The sequence below is a fragment of the Pteropus alecto genome, unplaced genomic scaffold (assembly GCF_000325575.1).
Source record: "Pteropus alecto unplaced genomic scaffold, ASM32557v1 scaffold61, whole genome shotgun sequence".
Taxonomy (NCBI): domain Eukaryota; kingdom Metazoa; phylum Chordata; class Mammalia; order Chiroptera; family Pteropodidae; genus Pteropus; species Pteropus alecto.
In genome coordinates this window covers 13,332,461-13,338,826 of record NW_006434835.1, presented here as the reverse complement: position 1 = coordinate 13,338,826, position 6,366 = coordinate 13,332,461, and positions in this window count along the sequence as shown.

Sequence of the window (6,366 nt, the reverse complement as noted above, 5' to 3'; positions counted from 1 at the left end):
AATATAATTCAAATATATAATTTAAATATATAATAACTTTATGTAGGAGGGAGAGAGAATGTGGTAAAATTTTAATAGCTATAGAATCTGGAAGAAGGGTATCTGGAGTTCTTTTTATTATTCTTGCAAATTTTCTGCACATTTGAAACCATTTTAAAATAAACACAACCTAACAAAGATTGACAGATCTAATTAGCTGGTTTTAAGGGGACCTTGGCTAACAGGCTGCAACTCCCCTTGCAGGTGGGAGGAGCATCTGTTTACTCCAGAGAAAATGTCAATCAAATGTTGGGCAGCATTTTCAGAGACAATATTTGCCATTTCCAGGACCCTTTCTTTTCAATTGACTTATTTTGTAGACTCATTCTAATTCACTATTAAGGACCTGTCTCCAAATTTGATTGTGATAGAATTCTTTGTTAGCATAGAAAAAAGAATGACATTCTAAGAAGAATATAAGTATTTCTCACCTTAAAATATACTAGTTAATTATCAGCACCTCTACTGCCTCCGTATTACTGTTATTTATATCTCTCTGGGAGGATTTCCACTTTCTGCTGCCTTTCATCGCCTCTTTTTTTTGATATATTTTCTTTTCCTCTTCTTTTTTCTTCCCGTTTTTGTATTTTATTTTAGACCGACAGTTTTATAAGGAATGGTTTTAATAGGTACATGTTGTAAAATGAAAATATTTTACCAGGATATTACATAAAATACACAGGAGAAACTAGGGTATAAATTATATTTTTATCGTAAGATTTTACTGCAAATAAGTTCGCATATACAATCTTTTATTTATGATAAGAGCAAATTCTTTTTACTTATAGCTGCTTTTGAATTTGGTGCTTCAATAAGAAAGCTTATGGGTAGCTACATAAAAGAAGGTTCTATTTTGATGAGAAATGAATCTCTTATTTTGGGAATGTTATTCTTCCTGTTGACTTATAGAGCGAGGAAAAGAAGGAGGTGCTGGTTGCTGAGGAATGGAGAGAAGCATCAGTCTCTGTAAGATAAAGCTGTGCTGTTACCCTTACAGCTGCAAAGGGGTGTATGTCGTAAGCCCTCGAAGGGGCCTCAATGCCAGGGTAGTCCCAGCTTACCCTCAGTCTATCTCCACCCAACCTACCGTCTCAAGCTCCAGCCTTTCCCGTCACCCTCAGAAAATCCACTCATGGCCTGGGACCCAGAGAGATCACCATTGAACAAGTTTTTCCTGCTTATGGAAGCAAATGGGATTAAAGCATATGAATACTATCGATTGTTTCTAAACAATAATTCAACGATCTATGTATTCGTCCTTGGAGATGAGAGATCTTTTTCATGAAGTCAGCTTCTGCCACAGCAAGATCGTGAAATGATTCTAAATTCCCCGCTTAAAATTATTCTTTGGGAATTATACTTTCTTTTTTAATATTTTCATTTAAACCTATGAATAATTCTGACCCTTGGGGTCCCAAGTAATAATGGGGTGCCACAAAGCACGCATCTTTTCTGCCCTCAGGGAAGCAATACAAAAGGTGAGACCTTTCATATAAAGACAGTGCCATGATTTTGCTCAGACTGGCTCAGCTCCATTGCAAGCAAACTCCTTCTCATCTGCACCCAACATGTCTTAAACTGCAGAGGCCAGGATTACTTGGACACTTGAGGAATCCCCTTATCATCAGTCACCTTAGACAGAGGGCAGGAGCTGTGTAGGTATAACCTGGCTATTTCTGGGCCTCGCATTCGATTGGGAATACAAGATTAAGAAAACTGTGTAACCTGTCTCTTTCTCGCTGACTTGCAATTTCTATCTTATTGAAATAGAAAATTTACTGAAATGTCGTCTTGCCCCTTGAGAGGAGGTGTTCCTAATTTTGGCAGGCCATGAAAAATGTCCTATTGGAAACTGAAACTCGACAAATAAGACACTTTCATTTAATGGTCTGTACACAAACATTTATAGAGTCTTCTCTAAGGCTTATCTTCCTTCCCAAAGAAGCTTTTTGATTTCCCATTTTTGTTAATGGCATCATCATCTGTCCTGTTCCTGGGGTGAAATTAAACAACAGCACATTCTAAAATGCAACATTCCAGGGAAGGAATCTTAAGGAAACCTATGGGTGGATTTATTTGAGTTTTATCTGCTTTTTTGCTTTGTCAAATCACAAATTATTATTTTCTTTTTTTTCTTGCCCTCTCCTATTTCCCTTCTGTTTTTCTTTCTTCTTACCTTTTTCTCCTACTCTTTCAAGACACTCTTCACGTAAGATGGAGTGCTCACTCAGAGATCCATCTATGGAATTTATTTCTAGGAAATGGTCCCGAGAAGTTCTGGTGCGGTCTATTTTTTCAGACAGAATTAAGGCCTCGTGTAAGTCCTCTTTATGTATGGCAATTAGCACAAGAAGAAACTGGCATTTCTTCTTTTTCTGACTTATCAATTTTTCTGGCTTGGTGATGTGTATACAGTTTCCACCAGGACCATGTAGTAGCTGACCAGGTAGGGCCTCTGCATTCTGAGTTCCTCAGAATGCAGCTGATACCTCAATCGTCCTAGGCACTCTGATGGCGGAATGGCGCTGAGCCATTGGTAAGCAATTTAAGAATACTATGCAAGGCAAAATCAATTTAAAAATTGCCAGAATCCTTTTTCTCTAATAAATTGACCTTTGTCGTTGCCAGATTTCCATGTAGTCTTTGTCAAATATACACGCATAGTTTTAATTGGGTTGTAATCGATGTATGGATGCATTTTTTACATTCTACTTTTATTCCATATGTTGTAAACACTTATTCGTATTGTCTCATAATTTTATTTTTGTAAATATTATTGAGCACCTATTATGTGTCAGCTATTGTATTAGAAAAGAGAATGAGACAGTATTTTGGGTAGAGTATAAAAAAGACCAGGATTTAATTCTTAACTATGCTCTTTGCTTACTTTTTAACTTGGGCGAGTGACTTAACTTCTTTGAGCCTCGGTTTCCTCCTATTTAAATTGAGACTAATTAACAACATATTTTATTAGAGTCGTAAAATTTTAATGAGACATAGAGACAAAATGCAAAATGCTCAGCACAGTACTTGGAATTAAGTAAATGCTGGTGAATAAGATGCTGATATGATTGGTTATGATGATGTACCCATGACCTCAAGGAGTATAATAGAGAGACATATATAAAAATACATGCAATAAGGAAGAGCAGGAGCTATAATCAACATCTATGGGGTTCATTGGAAGGCCCAAGAACAGCGCGGTTGATTCTACCTGGCTATGGAGGTATAGAAAATCAAGAAAATCTTTAAAAGAAGCCATAAGTAAGCTCAGTCTTGAAGGCAAACTGGCACTTGTTGCAGAGAAGGCCACACTAATTCCGAAGATGCACAAGCAAAGCCCAGCTAACCTTTTTGGTGGGGTTGTAAAGAATGATAAGGATTTTACCAAGCAGAGGTGAAGAAAGGGTATTCCAGGTAGAGGCTACGACATAAGCAGACATTGAATGATGGGTGTTTATTCAGGAAATGAAAATGTTTATGTTGTGTTTAGTGCAGGAGGAACAGAGGCCAACAGTGGGGCCTATGCAAGAAATGAGGCTGGAGAGGCAGGTACCACAAAGCTTGTGGCAGCCCTCTGGCCTCTCTAAGAACTTTGAACTTCACCAGGCAGGTGATGGGAGTGCCATACTCATAAAACCCACGTGGTGGTAAGATGGAGCCCACACTGCAGAGGACAAAGATGGAGACGAGGAACAAACCTATTGCAGTGGTCAAGGTCAGAGGAGAGAGGGCCTGAGCTAACTCTGTGTGATGTTCCACCAGGCTAATTGTCCACATAACATAAACATCCTCTTCTTCATGGGCGCTGACATTAATTTTAAACTTTTACTGTTTTGAATGTTGTTATGGTTTGCCTCTTTATCTATTTATATCTGTTTCTTTCTTTCAGATATTTTCTTTACAATAAAGGGCATGAGCTTTTGCATGACTTTTGACAGTTATCGGTAAATTTCTTCCAAATGGGTTTTCTAAATTATATTTCCACCAGAGTCCAGCCATATATGGGTTTCACAGCATCACTGGTAACACTGGGTGCTGTTGTTTTTCTCTTTGTTGTTTTAGAAAGCATTAACTGTTGTTTTAATCCGCCTTTCCTTGATATCTACAGAAATAAAATGTTTTCTCCATTTGTCTTCTAATTGTGTGTCCTCACTTATGAATTGCATGCCCTGTCCTTTGCCCATTTGATAAGCAATTGTGTTAAATCCTTTTTTGGCTGGCCTCTCTCCTGGCAACTCTCCACATACACATTTCCCCACAGGCTCTCTTTCTAATTTCTTTTCTTTTTGATCTATTGAAACCAAATCCTTTTTCTAACTCAATATTACAATAGACATAACAATTCTAATTGCTCTATTGATTTATGGCCACTGCAGTCATGGGCACATTAGGAAGAACAAGACTTTGCTATCAGAGACCATAGTGGAAAAGCCTGGCTGCATGCTTTCTGACCGTACGCTTTGGTATAAGCATCGTAATCGCTCTGAACTGGTTTGCTTCTCTGTGAAATGGGAGCAGTAGTGTATATCAGGATGGTATTTGCCCATTGGAAGCAGAGACCTAAGTACAGTGGCTTAAAAAGGTAGTCATCTATTCTTTCCTGTTAAATAATTTTGGAGGTGGTATGGTGGTTCCACGAGGCCTTTCTCCACCCATAGCGTGGCTGTGAGATTAGGGCTGAGCAGCCTTATTTCTAAAAGATCAGGAAAACAATTAGATAGTGGCAAAGCAGAACCTATTCATTTAACTTCTTAAGCAAAAATTTTTAAAATACCTATTGGATGCATAGCTCCAAGATTTTCTCTAATGAGGAGTGCATTAGAGATAAGTTAAATAAGAAGATCTTGGTTATTATGTTGATGACTTAATCATGGAAAATGATTATCTCCTTCTTTAGGAAGAGCCAGACTTGGAATCTCTGGGTTCCAGGGTGACTCTGTGGTGTTCTAACTACTTGCTCAAGTATCCTTACAATAGCCTTCTATCTCAGAAAAGCCACCTCTGTAAACTAACTAAATGCAGGCTCAGAAATAGGCTTTCGGGGTTATTCAAAGGAAGAGCCCATATCCTCACCACCAGATCGAGTCACTCACGGATGCATGCTTTCTGGATGTATGCATTCCAGTCTGTTGGTTAGAAGATCGGCCTCATGATTTATAGTCACATTGTTTACCCAGATGCTTCTGAAGTATCACAAGACCATGTCACTGCCAGAGGGTCTCACAGATCCCCTGCCAGCCTAGAGAACATAGAATCTCCTGGTTCCCTTGATATGGTTTATTATTATTATTACTACCAGTAGAATCATAATTCTTCTGTCAAAATGTGTTCATTACAAATGAAATTTCTGTTCAGATCTCATAGTTCATGCCTGAAAGCAAAGATATTAGGATTAATGAGCATTTTTGCTGATGAGAAGAAAAAGCACTGAAGGGTGATTGGACTTTAGCCTTTTAATGGGTCTGATATGCTTCTTTCATTAGGGTTGACAAGGGCATATCTGGCTCACTTATGCTGTGTGCCATGGTTTAAGAATATACTGGATGTGACATGAAGCTAGCTTTTCATTCACAATAAAATAGCCCAGTAATCATGTGTTACATGTAAGCAGAGCTCCATTGAACGGGGACTCTGGGCAGAGACAGTGTGACAATGTTAACCTGGTTAGCAGGTGGTGGAAGGGCTTTGATTGGTGTATTAAAATGTCAGTGAAATTCGATTCCAATTTTCTTTCATGCAGTTGGCAAGAAGGATTTACAAAGAGCGAGCCCACTTAGGGACGCCAGTACAAACTCTGAAGGAATCACAGGTGAACCCTGAAGACACCCATGGTGATGCTGGGAAGGAGAGAGTACAGATACACATTTTCCCCCGGTTCACGTGGATGTGAACGTGCAGTGGAACGCACTGTAACACAGGAGCCAAGTGTCGACTGGAGGGAAACATAATTAGAAGGCTTCGGGGCTTTGGGAGCGTAGAAAATCTTATTAACGGTGTTGGGGACAGGCATTCTTCTTCTTTAATATCTCAAGACTATAAAATTATAGAAACCAGGGAGAAGATTTGAGATATCAATTCTAATAGGCTTGGTTAGTCACCATTTTGTGGCCATACTATGTAGATGAACAGAATGAGGGGCTGATGAGGGTGTAAGTCCAGGTGGGGTGCCTTTTAGGTTAGGCGGCATATTTCCATCAGGTGGCTGCAGATTCTTACGTGAATTTAACTGGCTACTCTGAACTGCTTTTACTCATACTCAGACACCAAATGGGTACGTTTTCTTTCCCCCATACCAACCTATTCTCCAGCTTTCCAGACCTCAAC